This window comes from Brassica napus, unplaced genomic scaffold (assembly GCF_020379485.1).
Source record: "Brassica napus cultivar Da-Ae unplaced genomic scaffold, Da-Ae ScsIHWf_1817;HRSCAF=2453, whole genome shotgun sequence".
Lineage (NCBI taxonomy): Eukaryota > Viridiplantae > Streptophyta > Magnoliopsida > Brassicales > Brassicaceae > Brassica > Brassica napus.
Genome location: NW_026015233.1, coordinates 580,312 through 606,068, shown reverse-complemented (window position 1 = coordinate 606,068; position 25,757 = coordinate 580,312). Strand labels below are relative to the sequence as shown.

General features: G+C 45.8%; 33 non-coding genes across 33 annotated transcripts; all 33 read left to right on the top strand.

Annotated features, from left to right (window-relative positions):
* The first annotated feature begins 34 nt into the window (after positions 1 to 34).
* On the top strand, positions 35 to 153 carry LOC125599118. The gene has a single exon (XR_007332951.1). It is a non-coding gene; the product is annotated as a 5S ribosomal RNA (ribosomal RNA).
* A 377-nt stretch (positions 154 to 530) lies between these two features.
* LOC125599007 lies at positions 531 to 649 on the top strand. The gene has a single exon (XR_007332841.1). It is a non-coding gene; the product is annotated as a 5S ribosomal RNA (ribosomal RNA).
* A 376-nt stretch (positions 650 to 1,025) lies between these two features.
* Positions 1,026 to 1,144, top strand: LOC125599006. Its single transcript, XR_007332840.1, has one exon. It is a non-coding gene; the product is annotated as a 5S ribosomal RNA (ribosomal RNA).
* Positions 1,145 to 1,344: 200 nt separating this feature from the next.
* LOC125599117 lies at positions 1,345 to 1,463 on the top strand. Its single transcript, XR_007332950.1, has one exon. It is a non-coding gene; the product is annotated as a 5S ribosomal RNA (ribosomal RNA).
* Positions 1,464 to 1,841: 378 nt separating this feature from the next.
* LOC125599008 lies at positions 1,842 to 1,960 on the top strand. The gene has a single exon (XR_007332842.1). It is a non-coding gene; the product is annotated as a 5S ribosomal RNA (ribosomal RNA).
* Positions 1,961 to 2,337: 377 nt separating this feature from the next.
* On the top strand, positions 2,338 to 2,456 carry LOC125599005. The gene has a single exon (XR_007332839.1). It is a non-coding gene; the product is annotated as a 5S ribosomal RNA (ribosomal RNA).
* A 200-nt stretch (positions 2,457 to 2,656) lies between these two features.
* Positions 2,657 to 2,775, top strand: LOC125599158. Its single transcript, XR_007332989.1, has one exon. It is a non-coding gene; the product is annotated as a 5S ribosomal RNA (ribosomal RNA).
* A 378-nt stretch (positions 2,776 to 3,153) lies between these two features.
* LOC125598997 lies at positions 3,154 to 3,272 on the top strand. Its single transcript, XR_007332831.1, has one exon. It is a non-coding gene; the product is annotated as a 5S ribosomal RNA (ribosomal RNA).
* Positions 3,273 to 3,649: 377 nt separating this feature from the next.
* Positions 3,650 to 3,768, top strand: LOC125599004. The gene has a single exon (XR_007332838.1). It is a non-coding gene; the product is annotated as a 5S ribosomal RNA (ribosomal RNA).
* Positions 3,769 to 4,145: 377 nt separating this feature from the next.
* LOC125599003 lies at positions 4,146 to 4,264 on the top strand. Its single transcript, XR_007332837.1, has one exon. It is a non-coding gene; the product is annotated as a 5S ribosomal RNA (ribosomal RNA).
* Positions 4,265 to 4,464: 200 nt separating this feature from the next.
* Positions 4,465 to 4,583, top strand: LOC125599150. Its single transcript, XR_007332982.1, has one exon. It is a non-coding gene; the product is annotated as a 5S ribosomal RNA (ribosomal RNA).
* Positions 4,584 to 4,961: 378 nt separating this feature from the next.
* Positions 4,962 to 5,080, top strand: LOC125599164. Its single transcript, XR_007332994.1, has one exon. It is a non-coding gene; the product is annotated as a 5S ribosomal RNA (ribosomal RNA).
* A 378-nt stretch (positions 5,081 to 5,458) lies between these two features.
* On the top strand, positions 5,459 to 5,577 carry LOC125599002. The gene has a single exon (XR_007332836.1). It is a non-coding gene; the product is annotated as a 5S ribosomal RNA (ribosomal RNA).
* Positions 5,578 to 5,777: 200 nt separating this feature from the next.
* On the top strand, positions 5,778 to 5,896 carry LOC125599116. Its single transcript, XR_007332949.1, has one exon. It is a non-coding gene; the product is annotated as a 5S ribosomal RNA (ribosomal RNA).
* Positions 5,897 to 6,274: 378 nt separating this feature from the next.
* Positions 6,275 to 6,393, top strand: LOC125599223. Its single transcript, XR_007333045.1, has one exon. It is a non-coding gene; the product is annotated as a 5S ribosomal RNA (ribosomal RNA).
* Positions 6,394 to 6,771: 378 nt separating this feature from the next.
* On the top strand, positions 6,772 to 6,890 carry LOC125599001. The gene has a single exon (XR_007332835.1). It is a non-coding gene; the product is annotated as a 5S ribosomal RNA (ribosomal RNA).
* A 377-nt stretch (positions 6,891 to 7,267) lies between these two features.
* On the top strand, positions 7,268 to 7,386 carry LOC125599000. Its single transcript, XR_007332834.1, has one exon. It is a non-coding gene; the product is annotated as a 5S ribosomal RNA (ribosomal RNA).
* Positions 7,387 to 7,585: 199 nt separating this feature from the next.
* On the top strand, positions 7,586 to 7,704 carry LOC125599115. Its single transcript, XR_007332948.1, has one exon. It is a non-coding gene; the product is annotated as a 5S ribosomal RNA (ribosomal RNA).
* Positions 7,705 to 8,081: 377 nt separating this feature from the next.
* Positions 8,082 to 8,200, top strand: LOC125599163. Its single transcript, XR_007332993.1, has one exon. It is a non-coding gene; the product is annotated as a 5S ribosomal RNA (ribosomal RNA).
* A 378-nt stretch (positions 8,201 to 8,578) lies between these two features.
* On the top strand, positions 8,579 to 8,697 carry LOC125598999. Its single transcript, XR_007332833.1, has one exon. It is a non-coding gene; the product is annotated as a 5S ribosomal RNA (ribosomal RNA).
* A 376-nt stretch (positions 8,698 to 9,073) lies between these two features.
* Positions 9,074 to 9,192, top strand: LOC125598998. Its single transcript, XR_007332832.1, has one exon. It is a non-coding gene; the product is annotated as a 5S ribosomal RNA (ribosomal RNA).
* Positions 9,193 to 9,392: 200 nt separating this feature from the next.
* LOC125599175 lies at positions 9,393 to 9,511 on the top strand. The gene has a single exon (XR_007333005.1). It is a non-coding gene; the product is annotated as a 5S ribosomal RNA (ribosomal RNA).
* Positions 9,512 to 9,889: 378 nt separating this feature from the next.
* Positions 9,890 to 10,008, top strand: LOC125599151. Its single transcript, XR_007332983.1, has one exon. It is a non-coding gene; the product is annotated as a 5S ribosomal RNA (ribosomal RNA).
* Positions 10,009 to 10,386: 378 nt separating this feature from the next.
* LOC125598996 lies at positions 10,387 to 10,505 on the top strand. Its single transcript, XR_007332830.1, has one exon. It is a non-coding gene; the product is annotated as a 5S ribosomal RNA (ribosomal RNA).
* A 377-nt stretch (positions 10,506 to 10,882) lies between these two features.
* On the top strand, positions 10,883 to 11,001 carry LOC125598995. Its single transcript, XR_007332829.1, has one exon. It is a non-coding gene; the product is annotated as a 5S ribosomal RNA (ribosomal RNA).
* An 11,198-nt stretch (positions 11,002 to 22,199) lies between these two features.
* LOC125599166 lies at positions 22,200 to 22,318 on the top strand. Its single transcript, XR_007332996.1, has one exon. It is a non-coding gene; the product is annotated as a 5S ribosomal RNA (ribosomal RNA).
* Positions 22,319 to 22,696: 378 nt separating this feature from the next.
* On the top strand, positions 22,697 to 22,815 carry LOC125598994. The gene has a single exon (XR_007332828.1). It is a non-coding gene; the product is annotated as a 5S ribosomal RNA (ribosomal RNA).
* A 377-nt stretch (positions 22,816 to 23,192) lies between these two features.
* LOC125599212 lies at positions 23,193 to 23,311 on the top strand. The gene has a single exon (XR_007333034.1). It is a non-coding gene; the product is annotated as a 5S ribosomal RNA (ribosomal RNA).
* Positions 23,312 to 23,688: 377 nt separating this feature from the next.
* On the top strand, positions 23,689 to 23,807 carry LOC125598993. The gene has a single exon (XR_007332827.1). It is a non-coding gene; the product is annotated as a 5S ribosomal RNA (ribosomal RNA).
* A 200-nt stretch (positions 23,808 to 24,007) lies between these two features.
* Positions 24,008 to 24,126, top strand: LOC125599157. Its single transcript, XR_007332988.1, has one exon. It is a non-coding gene; the product is annotated as a 5S ribosomal RNA (ribosomal RNA).
* Positions 24,127 to 24,503: 377 nt separating this feature from the next.
* On the top strand, positions 24,504 to 24,622 carry LOC125599201. Its single transcript, XR_007333023.1, has one exon. It is a non-coding gene; the product is annotated as a 5S ribosomal RNA (ribosomal RNA).
* Positions 24,623 to 24,999: 377 nt separating this feature from the next.
* On the top strand, positions 25,000 to 25,118 carry LOC125599152. Its single transcript, XR_007332984.1, has one exon. It is a non-coding gene; the product is annotated as a 5S ribosomal RNA (ribosomal RNA).
* A 375-nt stretch (positions 25,119 to 25,493) lies between these two features.
* On the top strand, positions 25,494 to 25,612 carry LOC125598992. The gene has a single exon (XR_007332826.1). It is a non-coding gene; the product is annotated as a 5S ribosomal RNA (ribosomal RNA).
* Positions 25,613 to 25,757: the final 145 nt, after the last annotated feature.

Here is a 25,757-nt window from a genome sequence, read left to right as displayed (position 1 = left end):
AAAGGATATATAGAAACGAGAGTGATGTACTGACGGGTGCGATCATACCAGCACTAATGCACTGGATCCCATCAGAACTCCGCAGTGAAGCGTGCTTGGGCGAGAGTAGTACTAGGATGGGTGACCTCCCGGGAAGTCCTCGTGTTGCACCCCTTTTTATTTTTTAATTTTTTTTACCCTAAAACGAGTTTAAACTTGGAAACCTCATAACTTTTGAACCGTGAGGAACTACGTCGCCCATAGCACCATTTCGGAAAGCCCCAGAAACCATAATGGGCGGTGAATAGGGGGCGCAATTTTTCGGGCTCAAATTCAGCCGTTTTGACCCTCAAACGGGCTGCGAAAAGTTATGGCACGTAAAAAAGATCGAAAGCGGATTCTCAAGGTGTTTTTGATGCTTTCTTAACACCGTTAACCTCGATGCACTTTTTCGCTCGAAACAAAACGGCAAGAAAATCATGTGCGCCCCACGGTCTTACACTTGGATTGGCAGCAAAAAGGATATATAGAAACGAGAGTGATGTACTGACGGGTGCGATCATACCAGCACTAATGCACCGGATCCCATCAGAACTCCGCAGCTAAGCGTGCTTGGGCGAGAGTAGTACTAGGATGGGTGACCTCCCGGGAAGTCCTCGTGTTGCACCCCTTTTAATTTTTTAATTTTTTTTAGCCTAAAACGAGTCTAAATTTGAAAACCTCATAACTTTTGAACCATGAGGAACTACATCGCCCATAGCACCATTTCGGAAAGCCCCAGAAACCATAATGGGCGGTGAATAGGGGGCGCAATTTTTCGGGCTCAAATTCAGCCGTTTTGACCCTCAAACGGGCTGCGGAAAGTTATGGCACGTAAAAAAGATCGAAAGCGGATTCTCAAGGTGTTTTTGATGCTTTCTTAACGCCGTTAACCTCGATGCACTTTTTCGCTCGAAACAAAACGGCAAGAAAATCATGTGCGCCCCACGGTCTTACACTTGGATTGGCAGCAAAAGGATATATAAAAACGAGAGTGATGTACTGACGGGTGCGATCATACCAGCACTAATGCACCGGATCCCATCAGAACTCCGCAGCTAAGCGTGCTTGGGCGAGAGTAGTACTAGGATGGGTGACCTCCCGGGAAGTCCTCGTGTTGCACCCCTTTTTATTTTTTAATTTTTTTTTACCCTAAAAAAGATCGAAAGCGGATTCTCAAGGTGTTTTTGATGCTTTCTTAACGCCGTTAACCTCAATGCACTTTTTCGCTCGAAACAAAACGGCAAGAAAATCATGTGCGCCCCACGGTCTTACACTTGGATTGGCCGCGAAAAGGATATATAGAAACGAGAGTGATGTACTGACGGGTGCGATCATACCAGCACTAATGCACTGGATCCCATCAGAACTCCGCAGTGAAGCGTGCTTGGGCGAGAGTAGTACTAGGATGGGTGACCTCCCGGGAAGTCCTCGTGTTGCACCCCTTTTTATTTTTTAATTTTTTTTTACCCTAAAACGAGTTTAAACTTGGAAACCTCATAACTTTTGAACCGTGAGGAACTACGTCGCCCATAGCACCATTTCGGAAAGCCCCAGAAACCATAATGGGCGGTGAATAGGGGGCGCAATTTTTCGGGCTCAAATTCAGCCGTTTTGACCCTCAAACGGGCTGCGAAAAGTTATGGCACGTAAAAAAGATCGAAAGCGGATTCTCAAGGTGTTTTTGATGCTTTCTTAACACCGTTAACCTCGATGCACTTTTTCGCTCGAAACAAAACGGCAAGAAAATCATGTGCGCCCCACGGTCTTACACTTGGATTGGCAGCAAAAAGGATATATAGAAACGAGAGTGATGTACTGACGGGTGCGATCATACCAGCACTAATGCACCGGATCCCATCAGAACTCCGCAGCTAAGCGTGCTTGGGCGAGAGTAGTACTAGGATGGGTGACCTCCTGGGAAGTCCTCGTGTTGCACCCCTTTTTATTTTTTATTTTTTTTTAGCCTAAAACGAGGCTAAATTTGAAAACCTCATAACTTTTGAACCATGAGGAACTACGTCGCCCATAGCACCATTTCGGAAAGCCCCAGAAACCATAATGGGCGATGAATAGGGGGCGCAATTTTTCGGGCTCAAATTCAGCCGTTTTGACCCTCAAACGGGCTGCGGAAAGTTATGGCACGTAAAAAAGATCGAAAGCGGATTCTCAAAGTGTTTTTGGTGCTTTCTTAACGCCGTTAACCTCGATGCACTTTTTCGCTCGAAACAAAACGGCAAGAAAATCATGTGCGCCCCACGGTCTTACACTTGGATTGGCAGCGAAAAGGATATATAGAAACGAGAGTGATGTACTGACGGGTGCGATCATACCAGCACTAATGCACCGGATCCCATCAGAACTCCGCAGCTAAGCGTGCTTGGGCGAGAGTAGTACTAGGATGGGTGACCTCCCGGGAAGTCCTCGTGTTGCACCCCTTTTTATTTTTTAATTTTTTTTTACCCTAAAAAAGATCGAAAGCGGATTCTCAAGGTGTTTTTGATGCTTTCTTAACGCCGTTAACCTCAATGCACTTTTTCGCTCGAAACAAAACGGCAAGAAAATCATGTGCGCCCCACGGTCTTACACTTGGATTGGCCGCGAAAAGGATATATAGAAACGAGAGTGATGTACTGACGGGTGCGATCATACCAGCACTAATGCACTGGATCCCATCAGAACTCCGCAGTGAAGCGTGCTTAGGCGAGAGTAGTACTAGGATGGGTGACCTCCCGGGAAGTCCTCGTGTTGCACCCCTTTTTATTTTTTAATTTTTTTTTACCCTAAAACGAGTTTAAACTTGGAAACCTCATAACTTTTGAACCGTGAGGAACTACGTCGCCCATAGCACCATTTCGGAAAGCCCCAGAAACCATAATGGGCGGTGAATAGGGGGCGCAATTTTTCGGGCTCAAATTCAGCCGTTTTGACCCTCAAACGGGCTGCGAAAAGTTATGGCACGTAAAAAAGATCGAAAGCGGATTCTCAAGGTGTTTTTGATGCTTTCTTAACACCGTTAACCTCGATGCACTTTTTCGCTCGAAACAAAACGGCAAGAAAATCATGTGCGCCCCACGGTCTTACACTTGGATTGGCAGCAAAAAGGATATATAGAAACGAGAGTGATGTACTGACGGGTGCGATCATACCAGCACTAATGCACCGGATCCCATCAGAACTCCGCAGCTAAGCGTGCTTGGGCGAGAGTAGTACTAGGATGGGTGACCTCCTGGGAAGTCCTCGTGTTGCACCCCTTTTTATTTTTTATTTTTTTTTAGCCTAAAACGAGGCTAAATTTGAAAACCTCATAACTTTTGAACCATGAGGAACTACGTCGCCCATAGCACCATTTCGGAAAGCCCCAGAAACCATAATGGGCGTTGAATAGGGGGCGCAATTTTTCGGGCTCAAATTCAGCCGTTTTGACCCTCAAACGGGCTGCGGAAAGTTATGGCACGTAAAAAAGATCGAAAGCGGATTCTCAAGGTGTTTTTGATGCTTTCTTAACGCCGTTAACCTCGATGCACTTTTTCGCTCGAAACAAAACGGCAAGAAAATCATATGCGCCCCACGGTCTTACACTTGGATTGGCAGCGAAAAGGATATATAGAAACGAGAGTGATGTACTGACGGGTGCGATCATACCAGCACTAATGCACCGGATCCCATCAGAACTCCGCAGCTAAGCGTGCTTGGGCGAGAGTAGTACTAGGATGGGTGACCTCCCGGGAAGTCCTCGTGTTGCACCCCTTTTAATTTTTTAATTTTTTTTAGCCTAAAACGAGTCTAAATTTGAAAACCTCATAACTTTTGAACCATGAGGAACTACATCGCCCATAGCACCATTTCGGAAAGCCCCAGAAACCATAATGGGCGGTGAATAGGGGGCGCAATTTTTCGGGCTCAAATTCAGCCGTTTTGACCCTCAAACGGGCTGCGAAAAGTTATGGCACGTAAAAAAGATCGAAAGCGGATTCTCAAGGTGTTTTTGATGCTTTCTTAACACCGTTAACCTCGATGCACTTTTTCGCTCGAAACAAAACGGCAAGAAAATCATGTGCGCCCCACGGTCTTACACTTGGATTGGCAGCAAAAAGGATATATAAAAACGAGAGTGATGTACTGACGGGTGCGATCATACCAGCACTAATGCACCGGATCCCATCAGAACTCCGCAGCTAAGCGTGCTTGGGCGAGAGTAGTACTAGGATGGGTGACCTCCCGGGAAGTCCTCGTGTTGCACCCCTTTTTATGTTTTAATTTTTTTTTACCCTAAAAAAGATCGAAAGCGGATTCTCAAGGTGTTTTTGATGCTTTCTTAACGCCGTTAACCTCAATGCACTTTTTCGCTCGAAACAAAACGGCAAGAAAATCATGTGCGCCCCACGGTCTTACACTTGGATTGGCCGCGAAAAGGATATATAGAAACGAGAGTGATGTACTGACGAGTGCGATCATACCAGCACTAATGCACTGGATCCCATCAGAACTCCGCAGTGAAGCGTGCTTGGGCGAGAGTAGTACTAGGATGGGTGACCTCCCGGGAAGTCCTCGTGTTGCACCCCTTTTTATTTTTTAATTTTTTTTTACCCTAAAACGAGTTTAAACTTGGAAACCTCATAACTTTTGAACCGTGAGGAACTACGTCGCCCATAGCACCATTTCGGAAAGCCCCAGAAACCATAATGGGCGGTGAATAGGGGGCGCAATTTTTCGGGCTCAAATTCAGCCGTTTTGACCCTCAAACGGGCTGCAAAAAGTTATGGCACGTAAAAAAGATCGAAAGCGGATTCTCAAGGTGTTTTTGATGCTTTCTTAACACCGTTAACCTCGATGCACTTTTTCGCTCGAAACAAAACGGCAAGAAAATCATGTGCGCCCCACGGTCTTACACTTGGATTGGCAGCAAAAAGGATATATAGAAACGAGAGTGATGTACTGACGGGTGCGATCATACCAGCACTAATGCACCGGATCCCATCAGAACTCCGCAAATAAGCGTGCTTGGGCAAGAGTAGTACTAGGATGGGTGACCTCCTGGGAAGTCCTCGTGTTGCACCCCTTTTTATTTTTTTATTTTTTTTTAGCCTAAAACGAGGCTAAATTTGAAAACCTCATAACTTTTGAACCATGAGGAACTACGTCGCCCATAGCACCATTTCGGAAAGCCCCAGAAACCATAATGGGCGATGAATAGGGGGCGCAATTTTTCGGGCTCAAATTCAGCCGTTTTGACCCTCAAACGGGCTGCGGAAAGTTATGGCACGTAAAAAAGATCGAAAGCGGATTCTCAAAGTGTTTTTGATGCTTTCTTAACGCCGTTAACCTCGATGCACTTTTTCGCTCGAAACAAAACGGCAAGAAAATCATGTGCGCCCCACGGTCTTACACTTGGATTGGCAGCGAAAAGGATATATAGAAACGAGAGTGATGTACTGACGGGTGCGATCATACCAGCACTAATGCACCGGATCCCATCAGAACTCCGCAGCTAAGCGTGCTTGGGCGAGAGTAGTACTAGGATGGGTGACCTCCCGGGAAGTCCTCGTGTTGCACCCCTTTTTATTTTTTAATTTTTTTTTACCCTAAAAAAGATCGAAAGCGGATTCTCAAGGTGTTTTTGATGCTTTCTTAACGCCGTTAACCTCAATGCACTTTTTCGCTCGAAACAAAACGGCAAGAAAATCATGTGCGCCCCACGGTCTTACACTTGGATTGGCCGCGAAAAGGATATATAGAAACGAGAGTGATGTACTGACGGGTGCGATCATACCAGCACTAATGCACTGGATCCCATCAGAACTCCGCAGTGAAGCGTGCTTGGGCGAGAGTAGTACTAGGATGGGTGACCTCCCGGGAAGTCCTCGTGTTGCACCCCTTTTTATTTTTTAATTTTTTTTTACCCTAAAACGAGTTTAAACTTGGAAACCTCATAACTTTTGAACCGTGAGGAACTACGTCGCCCATAGCACCATTTCGGAAAGCCCCAGAAACCATAATGGGCGGTGAATAGGGGGCGCAATTTTTCGGGCTCAAATTCAGCCGTTTTGACCCTCAAACGGGCTGCGAAAAGTTATGGCACGTAAAAAAGATCGAAAGCGGATTCTCAAGGTGTTTTTGATGCTTTCTTAACACCGTTAACCTCGATGCACTTTTTCGCTCGAAACAAAACGGCAAGAAAATCATGTGCGCCCCACGGTCTTACACTTGGATTGGCAGCAAAAAGGATATATAGAAACGAGAGTGATGTACTGACGGGTGCGATCATACCAGCACTAATGCACCGGATCCCATCAGAACTCCGCAGCTAAGCGTGCTTGGGCGAGAGTAGTACTAGGATGGGTGACCTCCTGGGAAGTCCTCGTGTTGCACCCCTTTTTATTTTTTTATTTTTTTTTAGCCTAAAACGAGGCTAAATTTGAAAACCTCATAACTTTTGAACCATGAGGAACTACGTCGCCCATAGCACCATTTCGGAAAGCCCCAGAAACCATAATGGGCGATGAATAGGGGGCGCAATTTTTCGGGCTCAAATTCAGCCGTTTTGACCCTCAAACGGGCTGCGGAAAGTTATGGCACGTAAAAAAGATCGAAAGCGGATTCTCAAGGTGTTTTTGATGCTTTCTTAACGCCGTTAACCTCGATGCACTTTTTCGCTCGAAACAAAACGGCAAGAAAATCATATGCGCCCCACGGTCTTACACTTGGATTGGCAGCGAAAAGGATATATAGAAACGAGAGTGATGTACTGACGGGTGCGATCATACCAGCACTAATGCACCGGATCCCATCAGAACTCCGCAGCTAAGCGTGCTTGGGCGAGAGTAGTACTAGGATGGGTGACCTCCCGGGAAGTCCTCGTGTTGCACCCCTTTTAATTTTTTAATTTTTTTTAGCCTAAAACGAGTCTAAATTTGAAAACCTCATAACTTTTGAACCATGAGGAACTACATCGCCCATAGCACCATTTCGGAAAGCCCCAGAAACCATAATGGGCGGTGAATAGGGGGCGCAATTTTTCGGGCTCAAATTCAGCCGTTTTGACCCTCAAACGGGCTGCGAAAAGTTATGGCACGTAAAAAAGATCGAAAGCGGATTCTCAAGGTGTTTTTGATGCTTTCTTAACACCGTTAACCTCGATGCACTTTTTCGCTCGAAACAAAACGGCAAGAAAATCATGTGCGCCCCACGGTCTTACACTTGGATTGGCAGCAAAAAGGATATATAAAAACGAGAGTGATGTACTGACGGGTGCGATCATACCAGCACTAATGCACCGGATCCCATCAGAACTCCGCAGCTAAGCGTGCTTGGGCGAGAGTAGTACTAGGATGGGTGACCTCCCGGGAAGTCCTCGTGTTGCACCCCTTTTTATGTTTTAATTTTTTTTACCCTAAAAAAGATCGAAAGCGGATTCTCAAGGTGTTTTTGATGCTTTCTTAACGCCGTTAACCTCAATGCACTTTTTCGCTCGAAACAAAACGGCAAGAAAATCATGTGCGCCCCACGGTCTTACACTTGGATTGGCCGCGAAAAGGATATATAGAAACGAGAGTGATGTACTGACGGGTGCGATCATACCAGCACTAATGCACTGGATCCCATCAGAACTCCGCAGTGAAGCGTGCTTGGGCGAGAGTAGTACTAGGATGGGTGACCTCCCGGGAAGTCCTCGTGTTGCACCCCTTTTTATTTTTTAATTTTTTTTACCCTAAAACGAGTTTAAACTTGGAAACCTCATAACTTTTGAACCGTGAGGAACTACGTCGCCCATAGCACCATTTCGGAAAGCCCCAGAAACCATAATGGGCGGTGAATAGGGGGCGCAATTTTTCGGGCTCAAATTCAGCCGTTTTGACCCTCAAACGGGCTGCGAAAAGTTATGGCACGTAAAAAAGATCGAAAGCGGATTCTCAAGGTGTTTTTGATGCTTTCTTAACACCGTTAACCTCGATGCACTTTTTCGCTCGAAACAAAACGGCAAGAAAATCATGTGCGCCCCACGGTCTTACACTTGGATTGGCAGCAAAAAGGATATATAGAAACGAGAGTGATGTACTGACGGGTGCGATCATACCAGCACTAATGCACCGGATCCCATCAGAACTCCGCAAATAAGCGTGCTTGGGCAAGAGTAGTACTAGGATGGGTGACCTCCTGGGAAGTCCTCGTGTTGCACCCCTTTTTATTTTTTTATTTTTTTTTAGCCTAAAACGAGGCTAAATTTGAAAACCTCATAACTTTTGAACCATGAGGAACTACGTCGCCCATAGCACCATTTCGGAAAGCCCCAGAAACCATAATGGGCGATGAATAGGGGGCGCAATTTTTCGGGCTCAAATTCAGCCGTTTTGACCCTCAAACGGGCTGCGGAAAGTTATGGCACGTAAAAAAGATCGAAAGCGGATTCTCAAGGTGTTTTTGATGCTTTCTTAACGCCGTTAACCTCGATGCACTTTTTCGCTCGAAACAAAACGGCAAGAAAATCATATGCGCCCCACGGTCTTACACTTGGATTGGCAGCGAAAAGGATATATAGAAACGAGAGTGATGTACTGACGGGTGCGATCATACCAGCACTAATGCACCGGATCCCATCAGAACTCCGCAGCTAAGCGTGCTTGGGCGAGAGTAGTACTAGGATGGGTGACCTCCCGGGAAGTCCTCGTGTTGCACCCCTTTTAATTTTTTAATTTTTTTAAGCCTAAAACGAGTCTAAATTTGAAAACCTCATAACTTTTGAACCATGAGGAACTACATCGCCCATAGCACCATTTCGGAAAGCCCCAGAAACCATAATGGGCGGTGAATAGGGGGCGCAATTTTTCGGGCTCAAATTCAGCCGTTTTGACCCTCAAACGGGCTGCGAAAAGTTATGGCACGTAAAAAAGATCGAAAGCGGATTCTCAAGGTGTTTTTGATGCTTTCTTAACACCGTTAACCTCGATGCACTTTTTCGCTCGAAACAAAACGGCAAGAAAATCATGTGCGCCCCACGGTCTTACACTTGGATTGGCAGCAAAAAGGATATATAAAACGAGAGTGATGTACTGACGGGTGCGATCATACCAGCACTAATGCACCGGATCCCATCAGAACTCCGCAGCTAAGCGTGCTTGGGCGAGAGTAGTACTAGGATGGGTGACCTCCCGGGAAGTCCTCGTGTTGCACCCCTTTTTATGTTTTAATTTTTTTTTACCCTAAAAAAGATCGAAAGCGGATTCTCAAGGTGTTTTTGATGCTTTCTTAACGCCGTTAACCTCAATGCACTTTTTCGCTCGAAACAAAACGGCAAGAAAATCATGTGCGCCCCACGGTCTTACACTTGGATTGGCCGCGAAAAGGATATATAGAAACGAGAGTGATGTACTGACGAGTGCGATCATACCAGCACTAATGCACTGGATCCCATCAGAACTCCGCAGTGAAGCGTGCTTGGGCGAGAGTAGTACTAGGATGGGTGATGTAACAGGAAGTCCTCGTGTTGCACCCCTTTTTATTTTTTAATTTTTTTTTACCCTAAAACGAGTTTAAACTTGGAAACCTCATAACTTTTGAACCGTGAGGAACTACGTCGCCCATAGCACCATTTCGGAAAGCCCCAGAAACCATAATGGGCGGTGAATAGGGGGCGCAATTTTTCGGGCTCAAATTCAGCCGTTTTGACCCTCAAACGGGCTGCGAAAAGTTATGGCACGTAAAAAAGATCGAAAGCGGATTCTCAAGGTGTTTTTGATGCTTTCTTAACACCGTTAACCTCGATGCACTTTTTCGCTCGAAACAAAACGGCAAGAAAATCATGTGCGCCCCACGGTCTTACACTTGGATTGGCAGCAAAAAGGATATATAGAAACGAGAGTGATGTACTGACGGGTGCGATCATACCAGCACTAATGCACCGGATCCCATCAGAACTCCGCAAATAAGCGTGCTTGGGCGAGAGTAGTACTAGGATGGGTGACCTTCTGGGAAGTCCTCGTGTTGCACCCCTTTTTATTTTTTTATTTTTTTTTAGCCTAAAACGAGGCTAAATTTGAAAACCTCATAACTTTTGAACCATGAGGAACTACGTCGCCCATAGCACCATTTCGGAAAGCCCCAGAAACCATAATGGGCGATGAATAGGGGGCGCAATTTTTCGGGCTCAAATTCAGCCGTTTTGACCCTCAAACGGGCTGCGGAAAGTTATGGCACGTAAAAAAGATCGAAAGCGGATTCTCAAGGTGTTTTTGATGCTTTCTTAACGCCGTTAACCTCGATGCACTTTTTCGCTCGAAATAAAACGGCAAGAAAATCATATGCGCCCCACGGTCTTACACTTGGATTGGCAGCGAAAAGGATATATAGAAACGAGAGTGATGTACTGACGGGTGCGATCATACCAGCACTAATGCACCGGATCCCATCAGAACTCCGCAGCTAAGCGTGCTTGGGCGAGAGTAGTACTAGGATGGGTGACCTCCCGGGAAGTCCTCGTGTTGCACCCCTTTTAATTTTTTAATTTTTTTAAGCCTAAAACGAGTCTAAATTTGAAAACCTCATAACTTTTGAACCATGAGGAACTACATCGCCCATAGCACCATTTCGGAAAGCCCCAGAAACCATAATGGGCGGTGAATAGGGGGCGCAATTTTTCGGGCTCAAATTCAGCCGTTTTGACCCTCAAACGGGCTGCGAAAAGTTATGGCACGTAAAAAAGATCGAAAGCGGATTCTCAAGGTGTTTTTGATGCTTTCTTAACACCGTTAACCTCGATGCACTTTTTCGCTCGAAACAAAACGGCAAGAAAATCATGTGCGCCCCACGGTCTTACACTTGGATTGGCAGCAAAAAGGATATATAAAAACGAGAGTGATGTACTGACGGGTGCGATCATACCAGCACTAATGCACCGGATCCCATCAGAACTCCGCAGCTAAGCGTGCTTGGGCGAGAGTAGTACTAGGATGGGTGACCTCCCGGGAAGTCCTCGTGTTGCACCCCTTTTTATGTTTTAATTTTTTTTTACCCTAAAAAAGATCGAAAGCGGATTCTCAAGGTGTTTTTGATGCTTTCTTAACGCCGTTAACCTCAATGCACTTTTTCGCTCGAAACAAAACGGCAAGAAAATCATGTGCGCCCCACGGTCTTACACTTGGATTGGCCGCGAAAAGGATATATAGAAACGAGAGTGATGTACTGACGAGTGCGATCATACCAGCACTAATGCACTGGATCCCATCAGAACTCCGCAGTGAAGCGTGCTTGGGCGAGAGTAGTACTAGGATGGGTGATGTAACACCCCCGAACCGTTCTAGGCATAGGTCAAACCACCGGCCAACAATCAAACAAGAACATGACCGACGGCCCGACCGTCTACCAAGGCTCAGAAGCGCTACAAGACGGGTTAACGGGCAATCCAGCGAAAGTTACAAAAAGTGCAATTCGTAACTAGGCCAGGCCGCCCACTAACACGTCCCGTCAGAGCAAAGCCTAAGGCTTCTCAACCCGTACTCCAATCTGACGTTGTGTTAGCTCGGACAAGCTAATATCAGAACAACAAGGCAGTTTCACAAAACATTCGCTTTATTTATCTTATATAATATCTGGTTTACAATACACAAAATATTATACAAGTGGTGGCATGCCAAGAAAGCGAAAGTACATACTTATAGTCTGAAAGCGTCTTAAGCAAAAAGATGCAAATCTACACCAGCCAGCCTAGCCTCCCGCGCTTTCTACGAGCTCACTACTGGTCACCTGAAAACAACAACGAGTGAGGAGTGAGTAATCTAGCATTACTCAGCGAGTTACAATCCCCCACTAACAAATACAACCCCTCGCTATCCCACCCCAAACAATCTAAAGCGAGAGGTTCACCTAACAACACAATTTAATAACAATGAGCAATATTCGAAATACGCAGCGGTAAACCATAGCAAGATAACTAGCATTACGCTAATTACTAGCTTATCACCAAACTCAAACTCGATTTAAACCAGGGTTTAACAACCCAAAACACGATATAATATATATAACAAACTCGGGCCCTGGTGACGTTAGGTTCCTCCTTCACTATCGGCAATATCCTATCTCCCTACCACAAAGGCCGGAAGAAGGAACTTTCAACCGACCGCGGCCCACAGTCCTTCGGGTCACCGCGCGACAGCCCACAGTCCTTCGGGTCACTGCCCCATTACACCGTCGTGTAATACTCAGCCATAGTACATGACACCGTTCGTCTGAGTCTTCCCGATCCAGCGAATAAGGGGTTTCCTTGAACCCGCCGGGTACGAGGTCTGAAGGAACACTAACTCACCCCAATATGCCTAGCATTGTGGGTTACACAAATGCTATCGGCCAATATACGATTAATACTAAACCCGGTAAAAATAACACAAGGTTTCAAGTAATAATCACAACACAATCAACCACATTCCAGAATCTAGCATAAAGACTAATTCCAGAATACCTAACTATCCACAACTTAGCGATATCATCTAAGCATTCTGCATTCGCTAACTAACCAATCAACCTAACCATTAGCATGCTACTAAGGTTCTCAAGCAATAACTAAGCATGCTATCAACTTAAACAACATAACCTCAATTATTAACTACTCAAACCGTTACTCAGTTAGACCTGGCCTCCTGCCATGATCCAACTTCCAAGTAACGGGACCCTGCATAAAAACAACTCAGCAATCAATTGATTATAACTCACAGTTTTTGGTTGACCGTGGCCTTGACCCCAAACCCGACTTCTGTGATCCGAACCCTTTCCCGACCTTCACAAGTAGACCCACGTCTGGACTGATCTTCACTTGAACTGGTCTCCACTAGAACTGATCTCTCTTCACTTGAACAGAATCTTCTCCAAGTGCTGACTCAAAATCGGCAGAGTAACTGTTCTCGAAAACTGCCTAAATCGCTCGAAAACTATCGAAACTCGATCTTTCTTTCTTTGCTTTCTCTCTCACGTTTTTCTCTGAGTTTCAGGTGTGCTGGATGGTTTAAAATGAGCTGGGGTCGTGGGGTTTATATAGGATGCAGCAACCAATCAGAACAAGCCGTGTGGCAGCCCGTGTGTCGCCTCGCATGGCTCCGGACGCATGCGTCGCGGCACCTCGTGCTCCACATGTCTGATGGCATGACCAGGACATCATGCAGAGTGACACCATGCCCTCCAGATGTCTGATCCACGGCCTGACCTCATCCAGATTGACACTCAGCGCACACATGTCGCTCAGCATGCTCCGATCGCAGGTTTCGCGGCACCTCGTGCTTCTGGGTGTCAATCAGCATGCTGTGCTCTCCTGGGCTTCAACACCTCCTGCTTCCCTTGCCACATACCATGCCAGGCAGGTTACATCACGTCCTTATCTCATAGATAAGGCCAGCTCGAGCTTCTCGGTCCATTCGACTGATTTCGACCCTTCCGATGAATTTTCGTCCCGCGATCAATCCCGAATATTTTTCTACGCCCGTTCTGATGAGATGAATATTTTTAATAAACTCCAAGTGAATCCTGACCTTGATGGAAAATATTTCTCGAGCCTCCGGCTTCCTCGAAAAATCGATAATACCAAAATTAGGGTTTTCGCCCAACTTCGGGTTTTCCCGTCGTGCTTCAATCCCGTCGTGCTTGCTTCCCGTCCTGCTTAATTCCCGTCCTGCTTTCGACTTATAATGTCTTCAGAATAATATTTTACTGATACGAAGATATTCTGAGAAAACTTCGCGATGAAGAAACGTCAATCTTCAAAAACGTCGAGCTTCTAAACCGTCGTGCTTCAAAAATGTGATTCTTCCAAAACTGCCGTCTGATCAATCTAACACTTTTCTAACCATGGTCCAGCAGCTTATGGTTCACCCAAGATCAATTCTTCGACCATCCATTGCCCGCGGTACAACCACTAAATAATAATATTTTTTTTTTTTTTTTTTTTTTAAGGGTTTCTACATTCTCCCCCCGTTAACAGAATTCGTCCTCGAATTCTATGGCTCTGAGGGGCCTCCTTCTTTCATTACAACGTCCTCTCGGAATAACTCCGGGTGATCGGTTTTAAATCTCGCTTCATCCTCCCAAGTAACATGAATCCTGTTTTGTCTTCCCCAGAACACTTGTACTTGAGCAATCTCACGATTTTTGAGCTTCCGAATACGCCGTTCTCCTAATCTGATTGGTCCTTCCGGATACGTAAGGTTTGTCTCCAACTCCTCGATTCTCTCGGGTTCAACAGCACTTGGATCCCGTATATGTTTCCGAAGCATGGAAACATGGAATACTGGATGTAGATGCATATCTGCTGGCAGATCCAATCGGTAAGCTACCTCACCAACTTTCCCGATGATCCTGTACGGACCAATGAACCTGACCGCAAGTTTCCCGCCCTTGCCAAATCTGTCCTTCCCTTTCTGTGCAGTAACCTTCAAATAGACCCAATCTCCTATCTCAAAAGTTACTTCTCTTCTTGACTGGTCTGCGTACTTCTTCTGACGGTCTTGAGCCTTCTTCATGTTGGCCTGAATCGTCTCCAGTTTAATCATGGTCTCCTTAACAATAGGTGACCCAAACATTCTTCTTTCACCCACTTCCGTCCAACACATAGGCGTCTTGCATGGCCTTCCGTATAATGCTTCATAAGGTGACATCCCTATGCTCGAATGATGACTGTTGTTATACGAGAACTCAACCAACGGTAAATGCTTCTCCCAAGTTCCTGCCCAATCGAGAATACACATCCGCAGCATGTCCTCGATGGTCCGAATGGTCCTTTCCGTTTGGCCATCTGTTTCTGGATGGAACGCCGTGCTTCTGTACAGTTTAGTTCCCAAGGCTTCTTGCAGTGCTTCCCAAAATGATGCCGTGAACCTTGGATCGCGATCTGAGACGATGTCAGAGGGTACACCATGTAACTTCACGATTTGGTCGATGTACAGCTCGGCCAAAACTTCAACTTTATCAGTGTCCCGCATAGGCAACAAGTGTGTGACCTTGGTTAACCTATCCACAATCACCCATATCGAGTTGTTCGATCTACCTGGAGCAATAGGTAATCCGGTGATGAAATCCATGGAAATAGAGTCCCATTTCCATTGAGGTATCGGAAGACTCTGCAACAATCCTCCTGGAACTTGATGTTCCACCTTGACTTGTTGACAAGTTGCACACTGAGCAACCCATTGTGCTACTGATCTCTTCATGCCCGGCCAATGATAGTATCTTCTCACGTCTCGGTACATCTTCGAACTTCCAGGATGGATACTGAGTAAAGAATGATGTGCAATCCTTAGTATCTCATCTCTCAGCCCTTGTCCTTTAGGAACCGTGATCCTCCCATTAATTAGCAAGGTTCCGTCCTCCGCCAAGTAGTATCCCGCATTATTTGGCCCGGCTTGTCCTTTGAGTTCTTCAGCAATCTTCAGTAACTTCTCATCCTTAAGTTGTTCTTCTCGAATTCTCTGAATCAAGCTGGCCTGATTCACCGCTTGAAGTCCCAATGGCTCGCTTGTCTGCCCTTCCAAAACGACCAACTTCACTTGTTTCAACTCCTGGTTCAATAGCTCCACTTCTTTCTCTAAATCTGCGTCCAACTTTCTTCGACTTAAGGCGTCCGCAACAACATTCGCTTTACCAGGATGGTAGCGAATCCGTATGTCGTAGTCTGCCACAAACTCCATCCACCTACGCTGGCGCAGGTTGAGATCTGGCTGAGTGAAGAGGTATTTAAGACTTTGGTGGTCCGTGTATACCTCCACTTCTTCCCCGTACAAGTAAGATCTCCAAATTCGCAAAGCGAACACCACGGCCGCTAACTCCAAGTCATGTGTACTGTAGTTATCCTCATGCTTCCGTAGTTGTCGCGAAGCATATGCAATGACTCGCCCATCTTGCATAAGAACACAACCTAACCCAACGCGTGAAGCATCCGTGTAAACCGTGTAAGGTTTACCTTGCTCGGGCAAAGCTAACACAGGTGCGGTCGTGAGAGCTTCCTTCAACTTCTTGAATGCCCTCTCGGTTTCTTCCACCCATAAGAAAGGAACTCCTTTACCGGTAAGTTTAGTTAAAGGCTTTGCAATGGAGGAAAAGTCCTTAACAAACTTCCGATAATAGCCCGCAAGTCCGAGAAAACTCCTCACTTCTGTCACAGTGGTAGGTCGAGGCCATTCTCGTATGGCTTGGACCTTTTCTGGATCAGCAGCCACGCCCTCTCCTGATACTATGTGACCCAGAAATCCTATCTCTCTCTTCCAAAACGAGCACTTGCTGGACTTGGCAAATAGCTTCTGATTCCGTAACCTCTCCATAACCAGTCTCAGATGCTCTTTGTGCTCTTCCTTACTTTTCGAGTACACCAGGATGTCATCAATGAAAATGATCACGAACTTGTCGAGATAGTCGTGAAACACTTCATTCATCAAACGCATGAAAGCCGCAGGCGCGTTTGTGAGACCAAAGGGCATAACTACAAACTCGTACTGCCCATACCTCGTCCGAAACGCCGTCTTCATAATGTCTGACTTGGCAATAGGAATTTGGTGATACCCTGATGCCAAATCAATCTTCGAAAACCAACTAGCTCCCTTTAGTTGGTCTAACAACTCGTCTATCCTCGGAAGAGGATACTTATCTTTTATCGTGATGTTGTTGATACCACGATAATCGATACACAACCTCATGCTTCCATCCTTCTTCTTCACAAATAACACAGGAGCTCCCCAAGGTGAAGAGCTCGACCGGATGAATCCCTTTTCCAATAGATCTTCCAATTGTTTCTTTAGCTCGGCTAATTCCGCAGGTGCCATCCGATATGGTGCCTTAGCTATAGGTTTTGCTTCAGGCTCCAAAGTAATGGTAAAGGGATTACTCCGAGGTGGAGGTAATTCCTTTAGTGGTGCAAAGATATCCTCAAACTCTTGGACCACTTCTATGTCTTCGACCTTAACTTCATCATTAGTGGCTCCTCCACTAACCGATAAGGTCACCAAATATACATCCCCGTCTTGAAACAAATCTTGTACTCTCATCGCTGCTACTAAAGACACGGTCATACTAGGACTGATTCCATAGTATACCATCTCTGGTCGTTTACCTCTGCCGAACAACAACCTTCCCTTTCCACAGTCGATCTGAACTCCGTAGCTCGATAACCAATCCATTCCAAGGATTACCTCGTACCCTTTCAAAGGCACGACTAACAGATCTGCCACAAACTCTTTGCCTTGAATGACCAATGGAACATTCTTGATACACTGATTTGCTTGAAGGGTTCGGTCTGCGGGGGTCAAAACGGCCACGTCTATCCTGTCAACCACAAAACAATCCCAAAACCGGGCAGCTACTTCAGGGGTCACAAAACTATGTGTTGCCCCCGAGTCGAACAATACATGTGTGGGTTTACCAGCAACATGTATGGTTCCTGCCACAGTAATCCAATCAACAATATCTTAATCACAAAAATACTAATCAAAATTCTCACAACCATCAATCATCATCCTAAATTTCTAAACGCGCAACCTAGCGATCAAGCAATCTATACCTAACCAGTATACTAAATTTCCATTCAATAAAAAGAGGAGGTTAAGCACCCACAATACCTGTGATGGGACCGCTTGACGGTCCTGCATTGTCTGGGTTTTCTACACCTAAGGCATAAACTCTACCTCCTAGGTTTTGCTTCTTTGGTGCTGGCTCAATAGCTGGACGGCTAGGAGGAGCTCGGATTGCGAGAGGGGTCGCAGGGATTGGCTTGTTTGGACATGACGATGCATAATGGCCCTTCATACCGCAAGAGAAACAAGTAACATCTTCCATCCTTATAGATGAATAACCCTGCTGGTTACTCCGTTGTCTGTTGGGACAAAACTTAGAAATATGTCCCGGTTGATCACATATGTAACACACCACAGTGTTACCACGATTGTTGGCTTGGCCTCCAAATCCTCGCCCTTTTCCTTTGTAAGATCTTGGACCCTTGTTGAAATTTGGCCTTTCTCCTTGGCTAAACTTGGTGTGTCCACCAGAATGTGGTAAGGTCTTCCTTTCAGCCTCCAATACAGTTTCAACATTAACAGCTTTTTCCACTAGCTCAGATAAGCTGCTAAAGTTGCTTCCAGCTAAACGACTTCCAAGCTCCGGCTTCAATCCGTACATAAAGTTACGGATCATAGTTGCTTCATCTTCACGCCCATCAAAGACATGTCGCCTCAACCTTGTGAACTCAGATTCGTAACTCCTCACTGGCCTATCTCCTTGAACAAGGTTCATGAACTGGCGCTCCAATCGATGCTTTGCTTCTGGAGGAAAGTATTTCCTCTCAAACTCTCCCTTGAACGACTCCCATGATGTGATGTTGTGTCCACGCTGTCTGTCTATGCTGTCCCACCATCCTGTGGCGTCGCCTTCCAAGTAGTACACAGCGATCTTCTTCTTATACTCCTCCGGGCACTCCATGGCTTCAAAATTCTTCTCCATCATAGTAATCCACTTGTCGGCCTCAATAGGATCGGATCCTCCTTTGAACTTGTAGGATCCAATGTTCTTCATGGTAGATAATAGCTTGGAAACTTCAGGGGGTTGAGTACGCCTGCCTTGGTTACCAAGTGCCTCGGTCATCACGTCATGTAAAAGCTTAAGGGTGTTTTCGGTTCCATGATCTTGTGGTCTTTCGGTGGCATGGTTGTGATCTGGCCTTGGGTTTGATTGAACGGATTGATCATGTTGATGTCTCTGGTCCCAATTATGACTTGGGCCAATACTCGCCAAACTGTCATCTCTCACTCTAGTCCTGTTACCGTAAACAGGAAAAGATCTTGTTCTCTGCAGAGGGCTCCTATCGTGTCCAAACATCTCACTAATGCCATTTCCATTATCCTGATCTGATATGTGACCCAATCCTCCGCCTGTCCAATCCATACCCTCTCCCCATATCCGACCTCGTCCTGTCCCGCGATTAGCCATCTGCACACAATAAAAAGGGTAAGTCATATTCCTACCACGGGAAGCGGCTGGTTTCCTAATCATCTTTTTGCGACTCCTTTGACTCGATAAAACCGTTAAAAAAAGCACTTGTGTCACGCATGGACGAAACCATGCTCTGATACCACCTCTGTAACACCCCCGAACCGTTCTAGGCATAGGTCAAACCACCGGCCAACAATCAAACAAGAACATGACCGACGGCCCGACCGTCTACCAAGGCTCAGAAGCGCTACAAGACGGGTTAACGGGCAATCCAGCGAAAGTTACAAAAAGTGCAATTCGTAACTAGGCCAGGCCGCCCACTAACACGTCCCGTCAGAGCAAAGCCTAAGGCTTCTCAACCCGTACTCCAATCTGACGTTGTGTTAGCTCGGACAAGCTAATATCAGAACAACAAGGCAGTTTCACAAAACATTCGCTTTATTTATCTTATATAATATCTGGTTTACAATACACAAAATATTATACAAGTGGTGGCATGCCAAGAAAGCGAAAGTACATACTTATAGTCTGAAAGCGTCTTAAGCAAAAAGATGCAAATCTACACCAGCCAGCCTAGCCTCCCGCGCTTTCTACGAGCTCACTACTGGTCACCTGAAAACAACAACGAGTGAGGAGTGAGTAATCTAGCATTACTCAGCGAGTTACAATCCCCCACTAACAAATACAACCCCTCGCTATCCCACCCCAAACAATCTAAAGCGAGAGGTTCACCTAACAACACAATTTAATAACAATAAGCAATATTCGAAATACGCAGCGGTAAACCATAGCAAGATAACTAGCATTACGCTAATTACTAGCTTATCACCAAACTCAAACTCGATTTAAACCAGGGTTTAACAACCCAAAACACGATATAATATATATAACAAACTCGGGCCCTGGTGACGTTAGGTTCCTCCTTCACTATCGGCAATATCCTATCTCCCTACCACAAAGGCCGGAAGAAGGAACTTTCAACCGACCGCGGCCCACAGTCCTTCGGGTCACCGCGCGACAGCCCACAGTCCTTCGGGTCACTGCCCCATTACACCGTCGTGTAATACTCAGCCATAGTACATGACACCGTTCGTCTGAGTCTTCCCGATCCAGCGAATAAGGGGTTTCCTTGAACCCGCCGGGTACGAGGTCTGAAGGAACACTAACTCACCCCAATATGCCTAGCATTGTGGGTTACACAAATGCTATCGGCCAATATACGATTAATACTAAACCCGGTAAAAATAACACAAGGTTTCAAGTAATAATCACAACACAATCAACCACATTCCAGAATCTAGCATAAAGACTAATTCCAGAATACCTAACTATCCACAACTTAGCGATATCATCTAAGCATTCTGCATTCGCTAACTAACCAATCAACCTAACCATTAGCATGCTACTACGGTTCTCAAGCAATAACTAAGCATGCTATCAACTTAAACAACATAACCTCAATTATTAACTACTCAAACCGTTACTCAGTTAGACCTGGCCTCCTGCCATGATCCAACTTCCAAGTAACGGGACCCTGCATAAAAACAACTCAGCAATCAATTGATTATAACTCACAGTTTTTGGTTGACCGTGGCCTTGACCCCAAACCCGACTTCTGTGATCCGAACCCTTTCCCGACCTTCACAAGTAGACCCACGTCTGGACTGATCTTCACTTGAACTGGTCTCCACTAGAACTGATCTCTCTTCACTTGAACAGAATCTTCTCCAAGTGCTGACTCAAAATCGGCAGAGTAACTGTTCTCGAAAACTGCCTAAATCGCTCGAAAACTATCGAAACTCGATCTTTCTTTCTTTGCTTTCTCTCTCACGTTTTTCTCTGAGTTTCAGGTGTGCTGGATGGTTTAAAATGAGCTGGGGTCGTGGGGTTTATATAGGATGCAGCAACCAATCAGAACAAGCCGTGTGGCAGCCCGTGTGTCGCCTCGCATGGCTCCGGACGCATGCGTCGCGGCACCTCGTGCTCCACATGTCTGATGGCATGACCAGGACATCATGCAGAGTGACACCATGCCCTCCAGATGTCTGATCCACGGCCTGACCTCATCCAGATTGACACTCAGCGCACACATGTCGCTCAGCATGCTCCGATCGCAGGTTTCGCGGCACCTCGTGCTTCTGGGTGTCAATCAGCATGCTGTGCTCTCCTGGGCTTCAACACCTCCTGCTTCCCTTGCCACATACCATGCCAGGCAGGTTACATCACGTCCTTATCTCATAGATAAGGCCAGCTCGAGCTTCTCGGTCCATTCGACTGATTTCGACCCTTCCGATGAATTTTCGTCCCGCGATCAATCCCGAATATTTTTCTACGCCCGTTCTGATGAGATGAATATTTTTAATAAACTCCAAGTGAATCCTGACCTTGATGGAAAATATTTCTCGAGCCTCCGGCTTCCTCGAAAAATCGATAATACCAAAATTAGGGTTTTCGCCCAACTTCGGGTTTTCCCGTCGTGCTTCAATCCCGTCGTGCTTGCTTCCCGTCCTGCTTAATTCCCGTCCTGCTTTCGACTTATAATGTCTTCAGAATAATATTTTACTGATACGAAGATATTCTGAGAAAACTTCGCGATGAAGAAACGTCAATCTTCAAAAACGTCGAGCTTCTAAACCGTCGTGCTTCAAAAATGTGATTCTTCCAAAACTGCCGTCTGATCAATCTAACACTTTTCTAACCATGGTCCAGCAGCTTATGGTTCACCCATGATCAATTCTTCGACCATCCATTGCCCGCGGTACAACCACTAAATAATAATATTTTTTTTTTTTTTTTTTTTTTTTTTTAAGGGTTTCTACAGGTGACCTCCCGGGAAGTCCTCGTGTTGCACCCCTTTTTATTTTTTTAATTTTTTTTTACCCTAAAACGAGTTTAAACTTGGAAACCTCATAACTTTTGAACCGTGAGGAACTACGTCGCCCATAGCACCACTTCGGAAAGCCCCAGAAACCATAATGGGCGGTGAATAGGGGGCGCAATTTTTCGGGCTCAAATTCAGCCGTTTTGACCCTCAAACGGGCTGCGAAAAGTTATGGCACGTAAAAAAGATCGAAAGCGGATTCTCAAGGTGTTTTTGATGCTTTCTTAACACCGTTAACCTCGATGCACTTTTTCGCTCGAAACAAAACGGCAAGAAAATCATGTGCGCCCCACGGTCTTACACTTGGATTGGCAGCAAAAAGGATATATAGAAACGAGAGTGATGTACTGACGGGTGCGATCATACCAGCACTAATGCACCGGATCCCATCAGAACTCCGCAAATAAGCGTGCTTGGGCAAGAGTAGTACTAGGATGGGTGACCTTCTGGGAAGTCCTCGTGTTGCACCCCTTTTTATTTTTTTATTTTTTTTTAGCCTAAAACGAGGCTAAATTTGAAAACCTCATAACTTTTGAACCATGAGGAACTACGTCGCCCATAGCACCATTTCGGAAAGCCCCAGAAACCATAATGGGCGATGAATAGGGGGCGCAATTTTTCGGGCTCAAATTCAGCCGTTTTGACCCTCAAACGGGCTGCGGAAAGTTATGGCACGTAAAAAAGATCGAAAGCGGATTCTCAAGGTGTTTTTGATGCTTTCTTAACGCCGTTAACCTCGATGCACTTTTTCGCTCGAAATAAAACGGCAAGAAAATCATATGCGCCCCACGGTCTTACACTTGGATTGGCAGCGAAAAGGATATATAGAAACGAGAGTGATGTACTGACGGGTGCGATCATACCAGCACTAATGCACCGGATCCCATCAGAACTCCGCAGCTAAGCGTGCTTGGGCGAGAGTAGTACTAGGATGGGTGACCTCCCGGGAAGTCCTCGTGTTGCACCCCTTTTAATTTTTTAATTTTTTTTAGCCTAAAACGAGTCTAAATTTGAAAACCTCATAACTTTTGAACCATGAGGAACTACATCGCCCATAGCACCATTTCGGAAAGCCCCAGAAACCATAATGGGCGGTGAATAGGGGGCGCAATTTTTCGGGCTCAAATTCAGCCGTTTTGACCCTCAAACGGGCTGCGAAAAGTTATGGCACGTAAAAAAGATCGAAAGCGGATTCTCAAGGTGTTTTTGATGCTTTCTTAACACCGTTAACCTCGATGCACTTTTTCGCTCGAAACAAAACGGCAAGAAAATCATGTGCGCCCCACGGTCTTACACTTGGATTGGCAGCAAAAAGGATATATAGAAACGAGAGTGATGTACTGACGGGTGCGATCATACCAGCACTAATGCACCGGATCCCATCAGAACTCCGCAGCTAAGCGTGCTTGGGCGAGAGTAGTACTAGGATGGGTGACCTCCTGGGAAGTCCTCGTGTTGCACCCCTTTTTATTTTTTTATTTTTTTTTAGCCTAAAACGAGGCTAAATTTGAAAACCTCATAACTTTTGAACCATGAGGAACTACGTCGCCCATAGCACCATTTCGGAAAGCCCCAGAAACCATAATGGGCGATGAATAGGGGGCGCAATTTTTCGGGCTCAAATTCAGCCGTTTTGACCCTCAAACGGGCTGCGGAAAGTTATGGCACGTAAAAAGATCGAAAGCGGATTCTCAAAGTGTTTTTGGTGCTTTCTTAACGCCGTTAACCTCGATGCACTTTTTCGCTCGAAACAAAACGGCAAGAAAATCATGTGCGCCCCACGGTCTTACACTTGGATTGGCAGCGAAAAGGATATATAGAAACGAGAGTGATGTACTGACGGGTGCGATCATACCAGCACTAATGCACCGGATCCCATCAGAACTCCGCAGCTAAGCGTGCTTGGGCGAGAGTAGTACTAGGATGGGTGACCTCCCGGGAAGTCCTCGTGTTGCACCCCTTTTTATTTTTTAATTTTTTTTTACCCTAAAAAAGATCGAAAGCGGATTCTCAAGGTGTTTTTGATGCTTTCTTAACGCCGTTAACCTCAATGCACTTTTTCGCTCGAAACAAAACGGCAAGAAAATCATGTGCGCCCCACGGTCTTACACTTGGATTGGCCGCGAAAAGGATATATAGAAACGAGAGTGATGTACTGACGGGTGCGATCATACCAGCACTAATGCACTGGATCCCATCAGAACTCCGCAGTGAAGCGTGCTTAGGCGAGAGTAGTACTAGGATGGGTGACCTCCCGGGAAGTCCTCGTGTTGCACCCCTTTTTATTTTTTAATTTTTTTTACCCTAAAACGAGTTTAAACTTGGAAACCTCATAACTTTTGAACCGTGAGGAACTACGTCGCCCATAGCACCATTTCGGAAAGCCCCAGAAACCATAATGGGCGGTGAATAGGGGGCACAATTTTTCGGGCTCAAATTCAGCCGTTTTGACCCTCAAACGGGCTGCGAAAAGTTATGGCACGTAAAAAAGATCGAAAGCGGATTCTCAAGGTGTTTTTGATGCTTTCTTAACACCGTTAACCTCGATGCACTTTTTCGCTCGAAACAAAACGGCAAGAAAATCATGTGCGCCCCACGGTCTTACACTTGGATTGGCAGCAAAAAGGATATATAGAAACGAGAGTGATGTACTGACGGGTGCGATCATACCAGCACTAATGCACCGGATCCCATCAGAACTCCGCAGCTAAGCGTGCTTGGGCGAGAGTAGTACTAGGATGGGTGACCTCCTGGGAAGTCCTCGTGTTGCACCCCTTTTTATTTTTTTATTTTTTTTAGCCTAAAACGAGGCTAAATTTGAAAACCTCATAACTTTTGAACCATGAGGAACTACGTCGCCCATAGCACCATTTCGGAAAGCCCCAGAAACCATAATGGGCGTTGAATAGGGGGCGCAATTTTTCGGGCTCAAATTCAGCCGTTTTGACCCTCAAACGGGCTGCGGAAAGTTATGGCACGTAAAAAAGATCGAAAGCGGATTCTCAAGGTGTTTTTGATGCTTTCTTAACGCCGTTAACCTCGATGCACTTTTTCGCTCGAAACAAAACGGCAAGAAAATCATATGCGCCCCACGGTCTTACACTTGGATTGGCAGCGAAAAGGATATATAGAAACGAGAGTGATGTACTGACGGGTGCGATCATACCAGCACTAATGCACCGGATCCCATCAGAACTCCGCAGCTAAGCGTGCTTGGGCGAGAGTAGAACTAGGATGGGTGACCTCCCGGGAAGTCCTCGTGTTGCACCCCTTTTAATTTTTTAATTTTTTTTAGCCTAAAACGAGTCTAAATTTGAAACCTCATAACTTTTGAACCATGAGGAACTACATCGCCCATAGCACCATTTCGGAAAGCCCCAGAAACCATAATGGGCGGTGAATAGGGGGCGCAATTTTTCGGGCTCAAATTCAGCCGTTTTGACCCTCAAACGGGCTGCGAAAAGTTATGGCACGTAAAAAAGATCGAAAGCGGATTCTCAAGGTGTTTTTGATGCTTTCTTAACACCGTTAACCTCGATGCACTTTTTCGCTCGAAACAAAACGGCAAGAAAATCATGTGCGCCCCACGGTCTTACACTTGGATTGGCAGCAAAAAGGATATATAAAACGAGAGTGATGTACTGACGGGTGCGATCATACCAGCACTAATGCACCGGATCCCATCAGAACTCCGCAGCTAAGCGTGCTTGGGCGAGAGTAGTACTAGGATGGGTGACCTCCCGGGAAGTCCTCGTGTTGCACCCCTTTTTATGTTTTAATTTTTTTTTTACCCTAAAAAAGATCGAAAGCGGATTCTCAAGGTGTTTTTGATGCTTTCTTAACGCCGTTAACCTCAATGCACTTTTTCGCTCGAAACAAAACGGCAAGAAAATCATGTGCGCCCCACGGT